This window comes from Pteropus vampyrus, unplaced genomic scaffold (assembly GCF_000151845.1).
Source record: "Pteropus vampyrus isolate Shadow unplaced genomic scaffold, Pvam_2.0 Scaffold191, whole genome shotgun sequence".
Classification (NCBI taxonomy): Eukaryota; Metazoa; Chordata; class Mammalia; order Chiroptera; family Pteropodidae; genus Pteropus; species Pteropus vampyrus.
The window spans coordinates 1,164,088-1,186,931 of record NW_011888972.1 but is presented as its reverse complement, the minus strand read 5'-3'; the positions used below and the strand labels follow the sequence as shown (position 1 = coordinate 1,186,931).

The window sequence follows — 22,844 nt, the reverse complement described above, 5'->3', positions numbered from 1 at the left end:
GTGTGTGTGTGTGTGTGTGATGTTGGAAATGGAAATTGCCCTGTGACATGAGTACTTTAGTAAATAAAAGGGTCTACCTTCTGTGACTTTGGATCAGTGCACCAGAATGAAAAATATTTATGAAATCTAATGAAAAATAACCCTCTCCCTTATTGATTTATGTAAGGTAGTGCTGCTGAATATGTATTAACATCAGCTTTCTGCTTTTATCCCAGGATGATAGTCATACATGTCAAATTTCATCAAATTGTTTACTTAAAATTGATGAGTTTTATTATACTTTAATTCTTTAAATATTTGATAGACTTCTCCAGTGAAACCATGTCAACCTGGAATTTTCTTTGTTGGAAAGTTTAGAACTATAAATTCAATTTATTAGGTATAAAACTGTTCAGGTCATCTGTTTCTTTTTGAATGAATATTATTATTTTGTATCTCTCAAGTAATTGGTCTTTTTCAACTAAGTGTTGAATTTATAGGCATAGAGTTGTTCATAGTCCCCCTTTTTGTCTTTTTAATGTCTGCAGGGTGTGTTGTGTTAGCCCCACTTTTATTCCTGATATTGGTAATTTGTGTCTTTTTTCCTTTTAGTCTCAGTTTGTAAGGTAGAGATTTATCAATTATATTCATCTTTTAAAGAACCAGCTTTTTATTTCATCAACTTTTCTCAATTAAAAAATTGATTTTTCTTCTTGTAATTTTTACGTGTTTCATTTTGTTTATTTTGAGCTTCATTTGCTATTTTTTTCTAGCTTTATTAAGTTTAATGCTTAGATTATTGAATTGAGACCTTTCTCCTTTACTGATATAAGCATTTATTGCTATAAGTTTCCCCTAAGCACTTATAGCATTTATTGCTGTAAGTTTCCCCTAAGGCATTATATAAATGCCTAACCACTATGCTGTACACCTGAAATTGCTATGTTGTTGAATAAGAGTGACAAAAATGGAGATACACGTTTTGTTCTACACCTTAGGGGGAAAACATTAAATCTTTCACCATTATATTGTTAGCTCTAGATTTTTTAATAGATGATCTTTATCAGACTGAAGAAGTTTTTTTGTCTATTCCTAGTTTGCTTAAAGTTTTTTAAATCAAGAATAGATCACTTCATACATTATATAAATGCCTAACCACTATGCTGTACACCTGAAACTAAAATAATAGTGAATGTCAACTCTAGTTGAAAAATAAAAATTTAAAAAGGCAAATGATTATTAGATTAAAAAAATAATAGATGTTGAATTTTGTCAAATGCTTTTTTTGTACCTAAGACGATCATGTGCGTTTCTTTCTTTATCCTGTTGATATGGTGAGTTACATTGATTGATTTTTGAATATTTTCTAGAAGATTTTTACCCCTGTGTTCATGAGAGATATTGATCTCGTTTCCTTTTTTATAATATTTTTGTTTGGCTTTGGTATCAGGATAGTAGTAGCCTCATATAAAATGTGTTGGGAAGTTCTCTCTTCTCTTGTGTTTCCTGGAAGTTTGTGTAAAGTTGATATTTTTTTGTCCTTAAATGTTTGGTAGAATTTACCAGTGAAGCCATCTGGACTTGAAGTTTTTCTTGTTGGAAGGTTTTTAACAACAAATATACTTTTAATATAGATGTGCAGCTATTTGGGTTATCTATTTCTTCTTCGGTGAGCTTTTATAGTTTCTATTTTTCAAGGAATTGATATATTTTGTCTAAGTTGTCAAATTTATGGGCATAGTTATTCATAGTTTTCCTTTATTATCTTTTCACTGTTTGTAGGGTCGAGTGATACCCCCTTTTTATTTTGTGTTTTATCTCCTGTTTTCTTGGTTTGCCTGGCTATAGGTTAATCAACTTTATTGATCTTTTAAAAGAATCAGATTTTGGTTTGATTAAAAATAGAAACATAAATAATTTCATTGAATTCTACCCTTATTTATATCCTTTCTTCTTGCTTTGGTTTTAATTTGCTGTGTTTCTCTAATGTTTTAAATTGGGAACTTAAGTTACTAATTTTATTTAGTCCTTTGTGCTCTTCTAATATAAAAATTCAATAGGATAATTTTCCCTGTCCATTTTGCTGTAGCTACACCCCAGAAATTTTAATATGTTGATTTTTCATTTTTATTAAGTTCAAAATATTTTAAACTTCTCTTGAGAATTCTCCTTTGACTTGTGGGTTATTTAGATGTGTGTCGTTTAATTTCCAGATATTTGGGGCATTTTTGCATATATTTGTTTTTAATTTCCACTTTATTTCCATTGTGGTTAGTGAACATACTTTGTATGATTTCAGTTCCTAAAAATCTTTTTGTTACACCTATTCGGGTGGCTGCTATTGAAAGACAAAATAATAAGTATTGCTGTAGATGTGGAGAAATTAGAACTCTGTACACTGTCAGTGGCATTGTAAATTGGTGCAGCCACTATGGAAAACAGTACGGAGGTTCTTCAAAAAATTAAAAATAAAACTACCATAGGATCCATCAATCCCACTTCTAGATATATAGCCAAAAGAATTGAAAGCAAGGTCTCTAAGAGATATTTGCACATCCACGTTCACAAGTCACAATAGCCAAGAGGTAGAAGCAGCCCAAATGTCCATCGATGGATGAATGGATAAAAAATGTGGTCTACAATGGAATATTATTCATCCTTAAAAAGTAAGGAAAACCCCATGACACCTAACATTGTATTGGTTTTTTAGCCCCCATGCTTACCTTAAGATGGTGGTAAACTCAGTCTCAGTTGAAATTACCTGAGGATTTCACCATGCTGTCTTTATTTGTTCAACTGGTTTTCCAAGAAGCATTAGCATGCAAAGGTTAGGCTTGGCAACTGAATAGCTAGATTTGAATGTCAATGCAGATATTTACCATATACGTGACATTGAAGATATTACATTGTAAGCTTTGGTTTCCATGTTTTTAAAATAGAGTTCCTAATAATCAAGTGTCTGTTTTATAGAAAGGATGGGAGTATTGAGGAAAATGAAGCATGTAAAATTATTAGCATAGAACTTGGCACACAGTAAGTGTCTGATAAAGACAGCTCTTGTTATAGTTGTTGATAGTGGTGTTGGTGGTATTGTTGAACTGTCAATGGTGGGAATTTACATCCATTAATTTACATTTTATCTCACTGATTCGGACCCATTGCTCAAAAATGTTTTGAATCTGGAGCATGTAATCTAGCTGAAAACCCCATTTGACTGAATTGTAAAATCTTAAACTACAACAAAGAAATCCTGCTGTCACATGCTACAACATGAATGGACCTTAAGGATATTATGCTAAATGGAATAAGCCACTCATAAAAAGACAAGTTCTATATGATCCCACTTATATGTGTAACAGAATAGAATAGTGATTACCATGAATGGGGAGGACAGAGAAAAGGAGACTTGTTTCATGGGTATAATGGGTATAGAGTTTCAGATTGGCAAGATGAAAAACTTCTGGAGATCTGTTGCACAATGTGAATATACATAACACTACCGAATTGTACACTTAAAAATGGTTAAGATGGTAACTTTTATGTTATGTGCTTTTTACTACAATTGATAAGAAGACTTTTTGAGGTTCATTTTATGTATTCACCAAGATGTGGTGAATACTCCTTGTGCACTTGTAAAGACTATGTACTCTGTTCTTGCTGGGTAGAGTGTTCTATAAATGTCAATTAGGTAAAGTTGATTAATAGAGTTGTGTATTTCTATATGCTTACTGATTTTCTGTCTACATGTTTTATTGATTGCTGAGAAGAGTGTTAAAATATCCAACTATAATTGTTGATATCCCTATTCTTTTCAGTTTTATCACTTTTTGCTTTATGTACTCTGAAGCTTTGTTATTAGCTGCATACATATTCATGATTGTTTTGATTTCTTGCTGAATTGATCCTTTTATCATTATGTAATGTTCCTATTTATCCCTGGTAATACTCTTTATTCTGAAGCCTACTTTGTCTTATTTTAATATAGCTACTTCAGCTTTATTTGAATTATAGTTTAGATGATATTTCTTCATTTTAATTTAATTTAATTTAATTTAATTAATTTAATTTAATTGTTTTTTAGGTGAGGCAACCCTTGGTTGACCTCACGGATTGCAAGGACCTTGTCAGCTTACAATCCTTTATTTATTTTTTTTATTTTTTACACCTACAGCACCTGGTCTTCCTAGGTGGTCTCCCATCCAAGTACTAACCAGGCCCAACCCTGCTTAGCTTTTGAGATCAGACAGGATCGGGCTTGTTCAGGGTAGCATGGCTGCATACCCTTACTTTTATTTTTAATTCATATGTCTTTATATTTAAAATTGGTTTCTTGTAGACAACATGTAGTTTTTTAAAACCAGTTTGACAATCTGTCCTTTATTACATATGCAATATACATTCAGCGTAACTATTTTTATGGCTGGACTTTATTCTACCATTTTATTATTTATTTTCTGATTTGTCCTCTCTATTCTGTTTCCCATTTCCTGCTTTTTTTAAATATTAGAGTGATTTAATAGTCCATCTTAATTTATCTATTGGTGATTTTGCAATATCTCATATTTATATTTTGGTGCTTGCTCTATGAATGACAAAGTACATACCTAATACTATGAGTTAATGTTGTACCACTTCAAGTAAAATGTAGATGCCTTACAACTGTATGGGTCTGTTTACCAGCTCCACTTTATCATTGTTACATGTATCACATCTACATACATTGAAAATTCCACATACTGTATTATGAGTCTTGCTTCCAATATTCGTGCAGATTTTAAAGAACTTGAGTGTAATTTTTAATATTCACAGGTATTTACTATTTCTGTTGCTCTCTCATTTTTTAACATCAAGTTTCTATCTATCATTTCCCTTCACCTAGAGGAATTTCCTTTAGAGGAGATCAGCTGGTGAAGAATTTTCTTTGTTTTCCATCATCTGAAAATGTCTTTATTTCGCCTTGATTTCCAAAGATTATTTCACTGTATACAGAAGTTTTGGTTCACAGTTTATTTGTTTAGCACTTTAAATATGCTTTTCCACTGTCTTCTGACCCCATGGCTTCTTATGGGAAATTCATTATTGTTTTAATCGTTTTTCCCCTATATGTGATGTGTAATTTTAAAGAATAAAAAAATCTTTGGTTTTCAGCACTTTAGTTATGATGTGCCTAGGCATAGTTTTCTTTGATTTATCATGCTTTTGTAGTTAGCTGAGCTTCTTAAATATTGTACACATTCTTTTCACCAAGTTTGAGAAGTTTTCAATCATTTCTTCAAATATATTTTCTATGCCCATTTCTATCTCTTCTTCTAGGATTCCAATGACCTGACTGTTAGTACTTTTGATGTTATTATTTTTTTCCCAATATTTTTTCAACTCTGTTACTCTTGTTGGATAATTTCTGTTGATATGTCTTAAAGCTCACTGACCCTTTACTCTGTCATTTGCATGGTACTATTGAGTCCATCAGTCACTTTTTAAAAAATTGAGATCTTATATTATTCAATTCTAAAATTTACATTTTTGTTCTTATAATTTCATTTTTTTCTGCTGGAATTACTATCTTTCCATTCATTTAAAATGTGTTTACCTTTACTGCATGTAGCATAATTTCAATAGATATGTATTAGTTTTCTATTGCGGCATAACAAATTTTCAGACACTTAGCAGCTTCAAACAACACACGTTATTTCCCAGTTTCTGTGGGTGAGGAGTCTGAGTATGGCCTAACTGCTCAGGGTCTCACAAGGCTGTAATTACAATGTGTCACCTGAACTACATTCTCATCAGGAGATGGGGGTCCTCTTCCAAGCTTACAAAGTGGTTGGCACAACTCAGCTCCTTGAAGCTTGCAGTTTCCTGCCACATTGGCCTCTCTATAGATAGCTTACATCACATAGCAGCTTGCATCTCCAAAGCCAGCAAAGAATCCCTCTCTGTAGTCCGTTAAGACAGTCTTATATAACATAATCACTGAAGTGAAATCTTACCACATTGCCACATTCTATTGCTTAGAAGCAAATCACAGATACAGCACTCAAGGAGAGAAGATTACACAAAGCTGTGGCTACTAGGAGATAAGAAATCATCAGGAGGTCATCTTAGGATGTTTGTAATAAGCTGCTTTCAAGTCTATCAAAATTCCAACATCTTGGTCATATAGGGTATAGCATCTGTTATTGGCTTTTCCCTTGGAAAATGGTTACACTTTCTTGGTTCTTTGCATGTTGAGCAATTTGGGATGTATCCCGGGCATTGTGAAATTATATGTAAACTATGGGTCACATTATAATCCTCTAGAGAACTTTTCTTAGAAGGCATTCAACTAAGTTAGGTTCAGACCACAAGTTCTATCCTGCATTCTGTGGATGAGGATTCTAATTTCAGTTCAGTTTTCCAAGTCATTAGTTTTCTGTTTTATTTTTGTTCTGTGCAGTGTGCCACTCAGGTGTTTGAATATTGGGTGGAAGTTTAAGTCTTAGTTTATCCCTCAAAGTATTGTTATGATCCTTTGGGTCTTTCCTGCACATGCACACTTAGGGATGAGCACAAGACTGGTTCATTCACAGAATTAGGGGATCTTTTTCTCTCTCTCCTGTACAGAATTTCCTTCACAAGCCCACTCTTGAGGCCATGGGTGCTCCCTTTTCTGGTTCCTCTGGCCAGAAAGACAAGATCTCCTTGAATTTTTAGCTGCTCACACAGCCATCACTACCAAACAACTCTATGACTAGACAAAGCTGTTAGAGAAAACAAAACAAAACAAAACAAAACAAAAAAACAATAGAATTACCCTCCTCACTCTGTGGTCTTTTTTATGGTTACTCTGCCTGGTAACACAGGGTTTCCATTGAAATTTTCACCAGTCATACCAGTGCTCTACTGTGCAGTTCTGCAACTAGGATCCACCCTCAAGGAAAATCTGCAAGAGAAAATAAATATTGGACATCCACCTTGGTGCAGGCTCCTTTCTCTAAGTTTTAAGTCTCTTTCACAATATACCTGCTTTTTGTTACTTTTCACTCTTCACGTACTTGATTTTTTGTATTTTGTCCATCATTTTTAGTTGTATCTACAGGAGAGATAGGCTGTGGTGGGCTTTCTCCATCTTGGCCAAAACTTGTACTCATCCTTTCACTTGTAAACTAACTGAATATTTATATTTCAAGTAAGCTCTCTCAGAGACAGCAAAGAGTTTGCTTGTGTTTTTTAAAAACTCCAGTTTGACAATTTATGGCTTTTAATTTAAATGTTTAGATAATTTTTATTTAATGTAATTGTGGTAACATTTGGGTTTGAATCTACCATTTTGCTCTTGGATTCTATTTTTTTCTATCTGTTCTCTAGTTCTTTTATCCTCTATTTTTGCTTTCTTTTGGAGTAATTGAAATTTTTATAATTTGACTTTATCTCCACCATTGTCTTATTAGCTATACTTCTTTGTTTTTAGTGGTTACACTAGGTTGCATTTATTATAGTCTTCCTTAAACTTTTATACTACTTCACATATAGTCTAAGACCTATACAAAGATATGCTTTTTTTAAAATTAAGTTTACTAGGGTAACATTGGTTAATACGATCATATAATTTTCAGATGTACATAATCATTTGACATCTGTATATTCTATTGTGTGTTCACCACCCAAAGTCTAGTTTCCTTCAGCTACCATATATATGATCCCTTTTACCCACTTCACTCTCCCCCTAAACCCTATATTTGACCCCCTTTACCCCATCTACTACCCTCCTCCTTCCCGACCCCCTAAACTCTGGTAACCACTAGTCTATAGTCCATGTCCATGAGTCTCTTTTTGTTTGTCCTGCTCATTTGTTGCTTGTAGGTTTATATCCCACATATAAGTGATATCATGTGATTTTCAACATTTTCTGTCTGGCTTATTTCACTTAGCATGATTATCTCAAGGTCCATCCATGTTGTCATAAATGGCAGTATTTCATCTCTTCTTATGGCTGAGTAATATTCCATTGTATATATGTACCACAGCTTCTTTATCCAATCATCTATCGTAGGACACTTTGGTTGCTCTCATGTCCTGGCCACTGTGAATAATGCTGCTATGAACATTGGCGTGCAGATATCTTTATAGATATGAGTATTCGAGTCACAAAAATATACTTTTATTTGCCCTTCCCACCCTTCATGCTATTGTAATCCTGCATACATTTTACTTCTACACACGCTATAAACCCCACAAGGCATTGTTAGCATTTTTGTTTTAAACAGTTATTTATCTTTTAAGGAGATTTTTTAAATTATAAAAGGTCTTTTACATTTACCATTTATAGTATTCTTCATTCCTTTACATAAACCAAGTTTTCTTCTGGCATCATTTTTCTTCTGCCTGAAGAGCTTCATTTAAAATTTCTTAGAACATAAGTCTGCTGGTAATGAATTCTTTCAGCTTTTGTTTGCCTGAAAACATCTCTACTTAGTGCTCAATTTTGAAAGACAATTTCGCTGGGTCAAGAATTCCAGGTTGGCAGATTTTTCTTTCCTTATTTTAGAGATATCACTCCACTCACTGTCTTCTAAATAGCATAGTTTCTGATAAGATATCTGTGATCATTTTTACCTTTGTTCCTCTATACAGGCAGACCTCTGACATATTGCATGTTTGGTTCCTGACCACCTATATTGTGGTCTACTAAGTGTGCAATATCATTATGACTAAAAATGTACATACCATAATTAAAAAATGCTTTATTGCTAAACAATGCTGTCATCTGAGCCTTCAGTCAGTCTTAATCTTTTTGCTTGTGGGATGTTGTAAAAAAATGCAATATCTGCAAAGTACAATAAAGCAAAGTATGCCTATATAATATGCCTTTAATTTGGATGCTCTTAGCATTTTCTCTTATCACTAGTTTATAAGAATTAGATTATAGGTGCCTTAGTGTGGTTCTCTTTATGTTTATCTTGCTTGAGATTTGTTGACCTTGAATTTTCAGGCTTATCATTTTTAATAAATTGATAAATTTTTGGTCATTGTTTTTTTCTACCTTCATCTACATCCAGGAGTCCAATGATCTGTTTTTCCTTTATCTTTAGTCATTTTTCTCTCTCTGCTTCATTTGGGGGTGGTTTCTATTGCTTAGTATTTAAGTTTACTGTTCCTTTTGTGCAGTGTCTAATCTATAGTTAAATCTCATCAGTATTCTTTTCATTTTAGATATCATATTTTTAATCTGTAAGGTCAGTAGTTATGTCTCCTATTTTTTTCCTGATTCTACTAATTTGATTATTTTCTCTGGCTTTGTCAGTCTAGCTAAAAGTTTCCCAATTTTGTAGAACTTTTGAAATAACCAATTTCTAGTTTTATCGATTTTTCTCTTTTTTTTTTTCTCTTCCCTGTTTCACTCATCTTCTCTCTAATCTTTATCATTTAATTTCTTCTGCTTGCTCTGGGCTTGGATTGCGCTTCTTCTCCAATGTCTTAAGGTAGAAGTTTATTGATTTGAGATCATTCTTCTTTTTGAATGTAGACACAGCTCTACCTCAAGCATTGTTTTAGCTGCCCTCATAAGTTTGGTATGTTGTGTCTTCATTTTTATACATCTCAAAACATTTTGTAATTTTCATTGTGATTACTTCATTGATCCATGGATTTTTTAGAATCGTATTGTTTAATTTTCACATTTTTGTGAATTTCCCAAATTAATTTCTGTTATTTATTTCTACTTTCATTTCATTGTAGTCAGAGAACATACTTTGTATGATTGATGTTCCTTATATTTATTGAGGATGGTTTTATGGCCTAGCATATGTTTTATAAATGTCTAGGATATGTTCTGTGTACACTTGAAAAGAATGTATATTCTGCTCTTGTTGGATGAATTGTTCTATTGGTGTCTGTTAAATTTATTTGCTTTATAGTTTTGTCCACGTCTTCTATATCTTTGTTGATCTTTTGCCTAGTTGTTCTAATCATTATTGAAAATGGGGTATCAAAGTCATCAGCTATTATTATTGAATTGTCTATTTCTTCCTTCAGTTCTGTCAAATTCTGCTTCATGTATTTTAGGGCTCTGTTGTTAGGTAAATACATGGTTTATAATTATTATTCCTCATGGATCAACTCTTTTATTTTTATATAATGTACTTGTTTTTCTAGTAATTTTTTTAAAGTCAATCTTTTATATTAGTACAGCCACTCCATCTTTCTCAGATTTTTCATGAAATATCTTTTCCCATTCTTTTACATTCAACCAACTTATATCTTTGAAATCTAAAGTATATGTCCTATAGGCAGCATAGAGCTGGATCTTGCTTTTTTAACACAGTCTTACAATCTCTGACTTTTGATTGGATTATTTACCATTCATTTTTAAGGTTATTGATGTAGTTGGATTTACATCTGTCACTTTACTTTTGGTTTTCTGTCTTGTACCTTTTCCACTTGTATTTGCACTTTGATGCTTTCTTTTGCACTAAGTGAATATTTTCTAGTGTAATAATTTAATTACTTTTATGATTTTTTTCACTATATTTGAGTTACTTTACTAATTGTTGCTATAGGGCTTACCATATACATCTTAATTTATCATAATCCAGTTCATATTTTTACTGACTTAATTCCTGTGGAATATAGACGCTTTACCCATATATAGCTCTATTCCCTTCTCCCCTTTTCGTATTATTATTGTTATACATGCTACATCTACACATGTTACAAACTCAATTATACATTGGTATATGTATCATCTTATATAATTTATATTTTTTAAAAAACTGAGATAACAAAAAACTGTTTTATATTTGTAGAATTTATTATATTAACCTTCCTGTTACCATTCTGGTTTTCTTAAGTTTTTTTCTCTTTACATTTATCTTAAAGTTTATTGAACTTCTTGTATATGTAGGTTAATGTTTTTCACCAAATTTGGGAAGTTTTCAGTTATTATTTTTTCTAATACTTGTTCTGCCTTTTTCTGTTTCCTCTTGATACTCTGTATACATATGTTAGTATATTTAATGGAGTTCTGCATTGCTCTGAGGCTTTGTTTGTTTGTTTGTTTGTTTATTTCATGTCCTTTGTTCTTTGAATTATCTAATCTGCTGATCTTTCTTCAAGTTCAATGATTCTTTCTTCTGCCTGACAAATCTATTATTGAGCCTCTCTAGTGAATTTTTCACTTCAGTTATTGTATTTTTCAACTCTAGAATTTGTCTTTGGTCCTTTTTTAAGAATAATTTTTATCTATTTCGATTCTGTGTTTGATAAGGCATTGTTATGATAACTTTCTTTACATTTTAAATCATGATTTCCTTTAGTTTTTTAAAACATCTATACTATTTGCTTTGATGAATTTATTTGTTGAGTCTGACGTCTGAGGCCTCTTGAAGCGTTTCTATCGCCTATTATTTTGTTCCTCTCTATTAGTCATACTTTCTTGTTCCTTTGCATATTTTATAATTTTTTTGTTGAAAACTGGACATTTGAGATGACATATTATAGCAATATGAGTACTGATTACAGCCCTCCCCTTCTAGGGCTTGTTGTTGTTTGTTGCTTATGACTTGGCTATACTATTTCATTGAAGTCTATTTTTTCTCACAGTGTGACGCCTCTGGTGTCTCCTCAGAGGGCACAAGTTTGTCATGTGCATAATCACTTTGAGATGGCAGCGGTTTTAGCAGAATCCTATTTCAGTGTCTCTTTCTCTGATCTCTCTGTTATGGTGTCTGTCTCTGTTGCTATCGTAGTCAGCTATTACTGTCAGTAATTGCCACCTGATTTATTGTTTTTGACAATGCACTGGGGCATAAATTGCTCCATCTGATCCAATTAAATTCAGGCTCTATTGCAGGGGTAGTGTTGAGACCAATAATTGAGATTTCTTCTGATCCCAGGAAGCCTCCTGTTAACTTTACCTTTCCCTGGTTATATCTGTTTGGCTTCTAGCTGATGTATGGTTTTGCTATCATGGAGCAACCAGTCCTTTCTTAAGAGCTTATCACCAAAATCTACATTGTTTTCCTCAGTGCTCTGAGGCTTGAACTTCCTCATGCTCTGCTCCAAATAAAAGAATAGAGGACTCCATAACTTTCCTCTAGGAGAGTTATGGAGTCCTCTATTCTTATGGCCTTTCTGTGCCCCTGGGAAAAATGCCTACCCTCGGGGTCCTCAACTCATGGACTGTGGACCGGTACTAGTCCATGGCCTGTTAGAAACTGGGCCACACAGCAGGAGGTAAGCAGTGGGTGAACTAGCGAAGCTTCATCTGTATTTGCAGCCACTCCCCGGTGCCAGCATCACAGCCTCAGCTCCACCTCAGGTCATCAGGCATTAGATTCTCATAGGAGCGCTGGTCCCTGGTGCTAAAAAGGTTGGAGACCGCTGATCTACCCCATTCCTCTAGGAGTAGAGGTTGAGACAGTGGCCTGCTCCTCTCACATCCCTGCTTTATTCATGGTGTGCTGGGTGGAGATGGTTGCTTCTGGACTTCTTGGTTTTCCTCTCCTGGTGTGGAACCTTATCTTTTAAGTTAGCTGAGATGAAGGCATTTGAGGCCCAGTATTGTTGGCCTGCCATGCCTGGAGTAGAGTATCTGCCTTACAAGTGGTAGCAGGGTGGAAGAAGGCTGTCTTTCAGCCATGCCCACCCAAATTAGAGCTTCTGAAACACATAGTTGCGAGATGATTAATGTGGGAATGCCACTCATCCCCACATGACACTGTAACTCTAGGTTGTGAACTGGGAGGAGAGAGAGCCCTGTGTTGTTGGCTGCAGCTGCAGAGTAGAGTTTCTGTCACACTGAGCTGGGGGGTGGGGACAGGGGATGGATCAAATCTTAAATGCAACAGAATCTCATTGCTCTTACCAAAATTTAGTACATTTTCTTGAAGAAATGTTTCTTCATTTGTTATTTACACTTTGGACAATTTCCAGAGACTTTTAATGGTTGTTACCTTTTAAAAATTTTTCACCACTTATATGGTTCTTTAGCTAGGTTGAAAATCTGTTGAGTTCCTTTTGCCACTATCCTAGAAGTCGTTTCCCCATCCCTATTTTTTCTGAAGGTTTTATCCCTAGCTTCGAATAGCTCCCTCTCATGCATAGGCAAATTTGGCAATCAACCAAGGACTCAAAGGGGACCTCTTTGTAGCTCTCTGGATCTCATACTCTATGCAGTTCTCTTGTCTCCTGTACTCTCCTCCACAATTTCAAACCAAATTGACCTCTCTGAACTCCATTCTCTGCCTCTTCAACTCATGGAGACTACTGGGCTCTGTTTGAATTCCCTCTCCTTGCACTGTGGCTTAAAAGCTACCTCCACACAGTAAACTGGGGCAGTAAATGTATATACCTTGTTTATTTCCCTTTTTAGAGGAATTACAATCCTGTGCTACATGTTGTCAAATATCTTTTTTTTTTTAAATGTTGTTTTATATCTTTCTTTCTGGTTTTCTAGTTGTTTAAGGAGGGAGGGTAAATTTGGTCCCTTTTACTCCGTCTTGGCTGGAAGTAGAATTCCTGGTCTAGCTCTTCTGCTACTTTCTTTTGGCATAGTGATTAAGAGCTGAAACTGTAAGTTTGAATTCTGCCTCCAGTGGTTAAAACAAGTCACTTCACTTTGCCTCCTCTTCCTCTTCTACAAAGTGGAGATAATAAGTGTACATCCTTTCTAGTGTTGTGAGGATTAAATGAGTTAATATTTGTTAGGTGTTTCTGACGGGATATGGTCCATAGGAAGTTGAAATAAGTTTTACCAGCATCACCACTGCCACCACCACTATTACTACTACTGTCTTTACTTCCCATAAATCAGTGGGGAAATTGCCTAAGGTATCACTTGTGGTAGGGATATAGAAAAGGATTGGACCATAATATCTAGTAGTTACAGCTAAATATTGACATTATTTAGCAGTTGAAAATTTGTATGTATGGACTCTCATTTATTTGTATTAATGTACAGACTTAAGATGGTAGACTTTTAGAGCTGGAAGAGATCACTTGTGTCGATTCACTTACTATGCACACAAGGAAAGTAAGGGCTATATAGCTGATTCCCTGGGCTAAGATTACATGAGAAGTCAGTCTCTAACTTCCATTAAGTGTTCTTGGTGTGACACCATGATATTTTGGCTTTCTGTAACTAATGCCCTCCTCGACCACCATCCAAGTGAAAATGATGCCAGTACGTTTCTAAAATTGTGTGATTTTAAAAAATTGAAGTATAACCAAAGATAGTGTTAACTATCCATATAAAGTCTTAGGGTAATTCACTCCAGGTAGGTGGATGTGTCTAATACCTAGGCATTAGCAGAATATCCATGGCCTGTTTTTTATTTTATAAAGAGCTGGAAATAGTTTAGGGTGGCTAATTTTGGAAATGTGTTAACATTTCCATCTGGTCTGAATCAATGAACTTAAACTTCATGCTACATGAGATGGAGACATTTTATGAGACACCAGATTTAGAGACTGTTATATAATGTTCCCAGAATATTCTTTTGGTGTTATAAGAGAAGTTTAATTATCTGGTCACAAATGATGTGATGTCAGTAATATCTGATGAAGAAAACAAGTGGATGTCTCCTGTTGATTTGGACACCCTGCTTTGAGCCCTCTAGCCTTCCCTGTATGAATGATGTATCTTTCAGGAAAACAGTGTATTGGCGTTTTACTCTTCAGCATATCAAGGTGATATAATAAAACTGACAACTTGTTATTGAACATTTGTGTGCCAGGCATTGTGCTATGCCTTTTAATGCATTGTCTCATTTAATCCTTACAGACAACAATTAGAAGTAGGTATTATATTCCAATTTTACAGAGGAGGAAACTGAAGCTCAAAAAGATGAAGTATCTATTCCAAGATTACATAGCAAGCCAGGAGCAGATAGATATGGAATTCTGACTCAGGGTGTCTGACTCTGAAACCCTGTGCCTCCCATAAGGCTTATCATTGGAATTATTACTATACTCTTTGGTTCATAGCACTACTATCTAATGCATGACTCTACTGCATGAACTCTTAAAGCAATGTTATAGATAGTTCGGCATATCTTTGTACCCAGAAAATTAACAGAGAAAACAGGTAATTAAAAGTTGCATGTTATTTGATTGATTTAGAAGTGAGGAAGTAGTATGTTTTCTACAAATATTCTTTCTGGAGAGAGGCTTAGGAAGGCCAGGACTAAAACAATTGTAAATGGTGGAAAGAAAGCATTTTCTTAAGTATGACCTTGACTTAAATACTAATTCTACTAAAGAAATAGAAGTGGCGTAGGGCTTGCTTATGAGTTTCAGTTTTCTTCTCTGTAAAATGGGATAATCCAGTTTCATGGGGGAGGTGGATAAGGGTAAAGGAGTGATGAAAGGAGATTTGACTTTGGGTGGTGAACACATAATGAATTATACATATGACATGTTATTGAATTGTACACTTGAAACCTATATAATCTTATTAAGAAATGTCACCCCCCAATAAAGATAAATTTAAAAGGTTTCATGTTAGATAAGAGTTTAATGAAATAATGCAAGGAGCTAGAGAAGTACTCTGGACTGTACCCCTCAATGGTATTCACTCACTGGTTTTACCAGCCAGCAGATGATCTTTGAGAAGAGGATGTTAGACACTAAGCAAAAGACACTGTGTTTTATAGTAATAAGAGTTGTGGGGCAAGGAAGGTAGTACTGCTAGGTACTTTATATACTTCTAATCTGATCCTCATAATGGTGCTTTAAAGTAGGTGATGTCATCCACATTTTCAGTTAAAGATTTGAAACTTAATTTCTTGCCTAAGGGCACAAGCTGGTATATTCTTGTAGAATTTGGCAGTCACCCCCAGGTCTGCCTACTCTAGAACCCATGTTTTTTACTCTCTCTCACTCTGCCTACAGTGGTGTCCAGATAGCACCAACCCTGAAACTAGCTCCTCTTCATCTCTGCTTTGGATTTCTGAATAGAAAAATTTATTTCTTCATCACTTTTTTTTCCCCACTGTAGAACTATATGGGATATTTTAGATCACATTTAATTGATTTGGAGTCTGTGAAAGACAGGAATAGGGATCTTTGAGCAGTTTTCACATACTAATTAATATATCCAATTTCTATGATTCACCTTGGAATTCTATCAACATGTGATAATACTCATCATTTCATATGGACCAGAAGTTATGATATGTTTTCAGTTAATAAAATCTAAAGAATGATTAATAAATGCCATTTGTGTAGGAGATTGAATCTTTCAGAAATGTGGTCCTTTGGAGGATAATATAAGAACATTTGGTAGACAGGTTTGGAAGTCACCGCACTAATAGATAAGAGCAGTAATTCTTGTAGTTAATACTATTTGAGAGTGGTGATCATGCCATCTAATGATTCTGCCTCCTGTCTTCCATTAACTAACCTTTAATCAGAGCTATCACAAAAGAAAAAACAAATACATGGCTTTGAGCTCTAGAACCTTTTTACTTTTGCTCCTCTGTCCTCTGGAGCATCTAAACAGTCTTTTCTTTGGTAATTAAGAAGGAAGAGATCCCACAAATAAAATACTAAAAGCTTCACTAATGGAGTTGATTTATCAGTATTTCAAAATATCAAGTGTCCTAGAAACATTTCGTCATAAAAGGTAAATTACAAAAACCAAGATCTACTATTCCTCCCTCCCTCCATCTTTCTCTACCCCTCTCTCATTTTCTGTTGTTTTCTCTCATTCTCTTGCTCTAATTTTCTCTCTGTCTCTCTCATTCTCTGTCTCCCCTTTCCTTCTCTCTCTGTCTCTCTCTGTTTCTTTCTTTCTCTCCCATGGTTTGCATTTTAGCTGTGTCTCCTTTATGCAAACACAAAGTAAGAAGTCATGTTTGCTCCAGGTTGCCATGGAAATGTTGCAAATAGGCCTTTTAAAGAAACTGGCCTGATCCATTAGTGAAATCACACCCAGACCTTCTAAGATTGGTAATTTAGGGAAAGTTTCTACATAGATATTATGGCTCAGAACTCTGAAGTTTTAGCTACCCCTGTCAACCTAAACTTCTGTTCTCCTACAAATCATCTTCCTCTATTGTGTCTTCTTAAAGATTTGGGTGTAATTTTATTACAGGAAAGGGTAGGTTTCTTCGGACTTCTCTTATGATTTGATTTCTTTTCTTTTAGCCCACAGAACAGAATATCTTCTGTAACTTCCAGTATGGTCTTTCTCAGAGCAGAAAACAGGGTACAAATTAGAGTCTTGGGCATATAAAATCTGGCTTGAAGGGAAGCAAAAGTGTTTTGAAGTGAGAGGTAAGCAGTCTTAACTCCTATAAGAGAATGCAGATAGGAAAAGATGAAGGTTTTTCTCTGACCAAAAAGAGTTTGTCTCCACCGTCTTGGCACCAGAACAAAGCAGTTGAAGAGAGGCACCAGCCTCTGGATGGTTGGGGGAGAGGTGGGTCATATTTTTCCTGGCCTCTAGAAATGGTGTGAGAGAAAATACTCGGTACTGATGTGGCCCCAAGTGGGAAGGAATTTGATGTCCTGTATAGCAGCAAGGAAGTGCAACTTCAGGAAGGCTCAAGCTTCAGTTAGAGGTCTAACACTAGTAGTGGCTTCTTCCATGCACTGTAATGGGCAGCTGTTTCCCCACTCTCAAAAATATGTTCTGAAAGTCTAGGCACTGGAGATACAGTCATGAAGAGACATAGTCCCTACCCCACTAGAGCTTACAGCCCTACTGGGGAGGGGACAATTTTCAAAAAAAATAGCTAAGAACATGTCATATAATAACTATGAAGGAAATCAACAGATAATAATGATGGAGAGGATACTTATGATTGGATAAGAGGGTAGAAGACCTCTTTGAGGAGATAACATTTAAACTGAGCCTTATAGCTGGGATAGATGTAGGCACACACCAAGCCAGGAGAGAAAGGGTGTTATAGGTAAAGGAAAAAGTGAGTTCAAAATCCCTGAGATTAGGAAGAGTTTGGCTTTTCTTAGGAACCAAGGAAAAACATGAGTGTTGTGAGATGTCAGCAGAGGCCAGATCACTCAAAATGAGATTTATAGGCCATAGTAAGGAATCTGGATTTTATTCTGAGTGCAGTGAGAGGCCATCAGAGATTTTTAAGGGGGTGTAATTGATCGGATTGTGCTTTAACAAAATTACTGTCTGCAGAGTGGACAATGAATTGTAGGAGTTCAAGAGTGGAAACAGGGAGACTAGTTAGGAGGCAACTGCTTTTCTCAGAGAGATCATATGGTGTTGAATTAGGATGGTAACAATGGAGAATGAGAGTAGTGGAAGGATTTGTGTTATAATTTGAAAATAGAGTCAACAAGGCTTGCTGATGGATTGGATGTGGAGGTAGAGGAAAGGAAAGAAGATTATTTTCTCTTTCTGGTTTTCCTATCTGGGTAGATCAAAAGTAGAATGTTGGAATGGTGGTGGTTAGGACTAGCGGGTCCACAAAAGAAAAGCCTGAACGAGGCAGGCAGGGCCCTGGAATTGACCAACTAACAGCAGTCAATTCAACAGCTGCCATGCTGGTAAGGAGGGCAAGTGCAGGAGGAGGGAAGTAGCTCCTTGGGAACTGAAGGTGAGAAGCTGCTTAGCTCACTCCTGTGGTGGTGGAGAGGGCAGTTGGCAGATACAGAAGAGATCCTGCCTGACCCAGGAGAGAATGGGAAAACCTGGAGTTCCAGGATTTGAGAGGAGGATTTCAGCTTTTCTAGGTTCCTTCACTGTGATAAAGATACCTTGATTTTAGCCTCAGGCTAATTAGGATCCAGGGATTCACCTATTGAAGCTGTAATAGAAAAGTCTTTGGAAATGAAAACCACACTCTTCTGCTTATGAAAGGGAGTTGATAGGTAAAGGGACAACAAATTAGGTGATTTGAAAAGTTCTGTTCCTGCTCATCCCTCAGGAGTGTGCAAAGCTTTATTACTAAGGAATATGTTAAAAAGGCCTGTCCTATGATTAGTTATGTGTGCATTATGTAAACAACAGTAGAATCAGTGATGCTGATTGCCTTTAAAGAAGTGTAGTTTTAATATTACTTTTTTTTTTTAAAAGAAAAGGAAAGTAGGGAGTCTTTAGGATAATTGATAAACCAACAACCACCATTTGACTGTCTCCTTAGTAAAGACAGCATACTGTATTGGCTAAAAACAAGGACTCTTGAGCTGCCTAGGTTCTAATCTCTGCTCCACCACTCACTTGCAGTATGATCTTTGGGTCAGTTAATTAACATGATCTAAGCCTAAGGTTTTATCAGCCATAAAATGAAGATAATAGAACCTTCGTCATAATGTTGTATTGATGAGTAAATGTGTTGATATCGATAAAGTGCTTAAAGCAGTATCCCTATTAGTGCTTGCTAAATAAGATTAAATAAACAAACATTTGGATAGAAGGCTAATCAAACAGTGCAAGACTGGCCCAGAATATTAGGTCATTGAGTAAAGTAGGCAGAACAGAGAAAGCAATCAGCTGGGAGTTGAAACACAGGTTTACATTGGCTCTGAAGTAGGACCAGAGGTGCCTGTTATGGCATGATAAGTCTTTTCCTGGCTTCAGGACAGGAGCTGATATAGGCCCCAAGGCAGGTAAGGAATTCCTAGATTGTCTAAGAACACTGAACTATATCAAATATTGAGATAACTCTCTGCTGACATACGATCTAATAGGATATTAGTCTTTGAAAACACTGTTATCCAAAGTTTAATATGACGGCAAATGTGTCGTTTTAGAAACCGTTCCTCTTATTAGGGTTTCTTTTTTTTCTTTTTTTGCGTGTGGGAATGGGGTGCTATCACTTCTGTCAGTAGAATGGATGAAGTAAAAAAACAAAACCTTTCTCTTATAGTTTTTTTCTTGGAGAAGTGGATTTTTCCCCCTATTAACCAAGATATTTCCTCCTCACTCCCATTTTTTCCCCAAGTATTTCCACCAAAAAAAAAAAAACTTATAATTGCATTCTTTATATGTTAGAGGAACTACCAAGCGAGGCTTTGTGAGCATCAAATGGCAAAAATCAGTTTCTGTGGATGGATCAGTTTAGTAATTATAAGCAGCACATTTATCTTATTCCGTCTGTGGGGTGCAGCAGAATTAAGGCCCTTTTTAGAGTTAAAGGGCTGCATGGATTTAGAGAGATCTCATCCATCTTCCTCTCTCTAGGCTCAACTCTATCTAAACCTTTCTAGGAAGATGAGCATGTTATTTTTAAAGAGCCTTCGGGAATGAAATTTTGTAACCTTTTTCTAAGTCATTTCTGTGTTTAGGACTTCCACTGTCAGGACATTTTTCCTTTTATTCAAATAAACTCCCATTACAAAAACAAAGATATTTCCATCCCCTCTTGGAGGCTCTGTAGTGATGGTACTTTGTTGCGCTGACATTACTACAAATCTATACAAGCAAATGTTTTTGTTTTTTTTTTTTTTTCCTGGCTCTGATTCAGTAACAGCTAGTTTATAATGTGACTGTCTGGTTTTGTGTCTGTTTCATGGGACAAAGAAGAGGATAAACCTGGAGAAGAGGTGAGAAGTTTGCTTTTATGACCTTTACTCATTACTGCTAGGTTGTGATCATTTGCTAATTTGCCATTAACAGCATGAGGTGAACTCCCTTATTTTCTGGTCCTATGGATTGGGAATGTGATTCTAGCAATACACCAATCATAAAAAAAAAAATACTCAAAGAAACAGGAGGGTTGGTTGAAGGGACATCAATTAGTGATAAATTCTTACCTGTATTTAACATGAGTCCCTTTTCTCTTTCCCAGTGTCGTGTTAGTCTCCTGGTTCCTTTGATTTTCTCACTTTTCTGAATGAATTGCATGAAAAAGTCCTGGGAGATCCTGCTGGACAAAGAAGAAGCTAGTTAAGCTATGTCTCTTTAGTAATTAAAGGGCATGCTGCAAATAATTTAGTAATTAAAGGGGTGCTGACCAACCTTGGATGATCAAGTGTGATAGCTCAGTGTTAACATTTATTGAGCCAACTTAATTCCAAAGTTGAGAATTAGTTGAAATCTCTCTTTTTTGAATAGTGTTGATTGTATGATTCCAAGAATTTAATGTTAAATCATCTTAACCCAATGTATCTCTTTCAGGAGGCAAAAAGATTATCATCTGGTCTACATTAAAGACTTATTGTAGTCCCTACTTCTTTCTTTATAACTGAAAAGATATCCTAACTTTATTCCAGCAGATACTATGTTAGCTGCTTAATTTAACAGCGACATGTTCATAAGGAAGAAAATCTTACACATGTAATTCTGCAGGCATGGGCTCTATAAAACATTGTGAACAGAAAACTGAACTTTCATAATAAAGCTATTGTAGATATTGTCTCAAGATGTCATTTCAATAATCTAAATCTTAATCATCCTGACTTCACCTATCATATCATATTTTATTTTCTGTTAGCCACACACCTCTGAAATGTTCACTAAGGGGCAGTGGTGATGGAATCTACACCTGTCCCGGTATGTTTGCACTGCCAGGTATTGATGGAAGAATAAGTTTAACATACTTTGTGCAAGGATCTGCACATGGAGTCAGTCTTTCTATGGAATATACTCTATACAGATATGAACACAACAGTGTCTTTTCCTATGGAGTCATCATTCTCAAGCAATTTGTCTCATTTTTGTTGTGTGTCACTCAAGTAGGATTTATACTGAATTATACTTTAGATGCTAAAACAATTCATGTTTATATCCCTCCAATTCTACTACTGCCATATGCTCTTCTTTGGAACTTTCCTTTAAGACTACTTGTAAATGCCAGGTACAGTATTTAGAATGTGTCCATTTTCGTTTGCATATACAAAGAGCAAGGGTTAGGCATTGTGATTCATCCAGATAATTGAGCATAAGCCTCAAATTCCAGTGGGGTAGGAAGTAAGACTATTGCCCATAGATTGGATGAAATAGGAATCTTGGATGAAATGCTCTGGTGATATAAACTAGATTTTCCTAGAGAAAGAAGATTCAGTGTCAAGGTGTTACGTCTCTGTCTTTAGAAAGAGCTAGTTTGGCAATCACAGTTTACAGATTATCCTAGTGTACTTGCTTCTCCCTCTTTCATTGCCCACATTTTGGCTTTTTCATTGTTGCTTAGACCTTGAGATAGCATTTATATTCAGCAATTTTTTTTGAGAAAATGCTTAAGTATAAACTTAAAGAGACAATTTGTCAAAAAAAAAAAGATACCACATCTTTTTATTTTCATATCGATACTTATGAAACCAATTGCTGCTGAGGTTGGAAATTGGGATTATATCTGACTCCTGATTTCACATAAAAATTTATGTACTATCTCATCTGTTTATCTTCTAATGCATTTTAATTTTTAGATCTTCAAGTCATTAAACATTTACAGTAATTGAAGAATGAGATGTATTATTCAGGGGAAATCAGTGACTTTATTTTCTTAACCAGCATCGTTCTACTGATACAGCATTCTAACTAATGGTAGCTGGAATATACTCCATTACAAGTGGGCTAGTGTCATTTTTCTGTACCCCAGGATTATCTGTGTAAGATTATCTGTATATTAGCCCAAAGGAAAATGGCTTAGTGTTTTACTTTCATAGCAGCCTCTTGGAAAGTATTTAACTTGCTACTGTTATTTGTAAGAAATAGAATGAAGCAGGATGAAGCATGTACATTCAAATGTGTAGCTGACAGCACTCTTGAAAGCAGAAAGTGCTAATTTTTTTACTCTAAAAAAAAACTGGAAGAGGGCCCCGAATAATTCAGGGGAAGAAAAATGATGCCCAAGTGCAATCACATGACTCAGTGGATAATTCCAGTGAAACCCAGGAAGAACCGTATTAGTGATAGTCTGTAAGTATACACAGTACTTTATAATAGGTTGATTGCACTAAACAAAGAAGAA

General features: G+C 35.3%; 1 protein-coding gene and 1 pseudogene across 12 annotated transcripts in view; one reads left to right on the top strand and one right to left on the bottom strand.

The window, feature by feature from the left end:
- The window catches only part of EDA (ectodysplasin A), a 283,804-nt gene that overhangs the window by 72,233 nt on the left and 188,727 nt on the right, over positions 1–22,844 (top strand). The gene's annotated exons all lie outside the window — the stretch shown is intronic.
- On the bottom strand, positions 4,142–4,260 carry LOC111746490 (annotated as a pseudogene).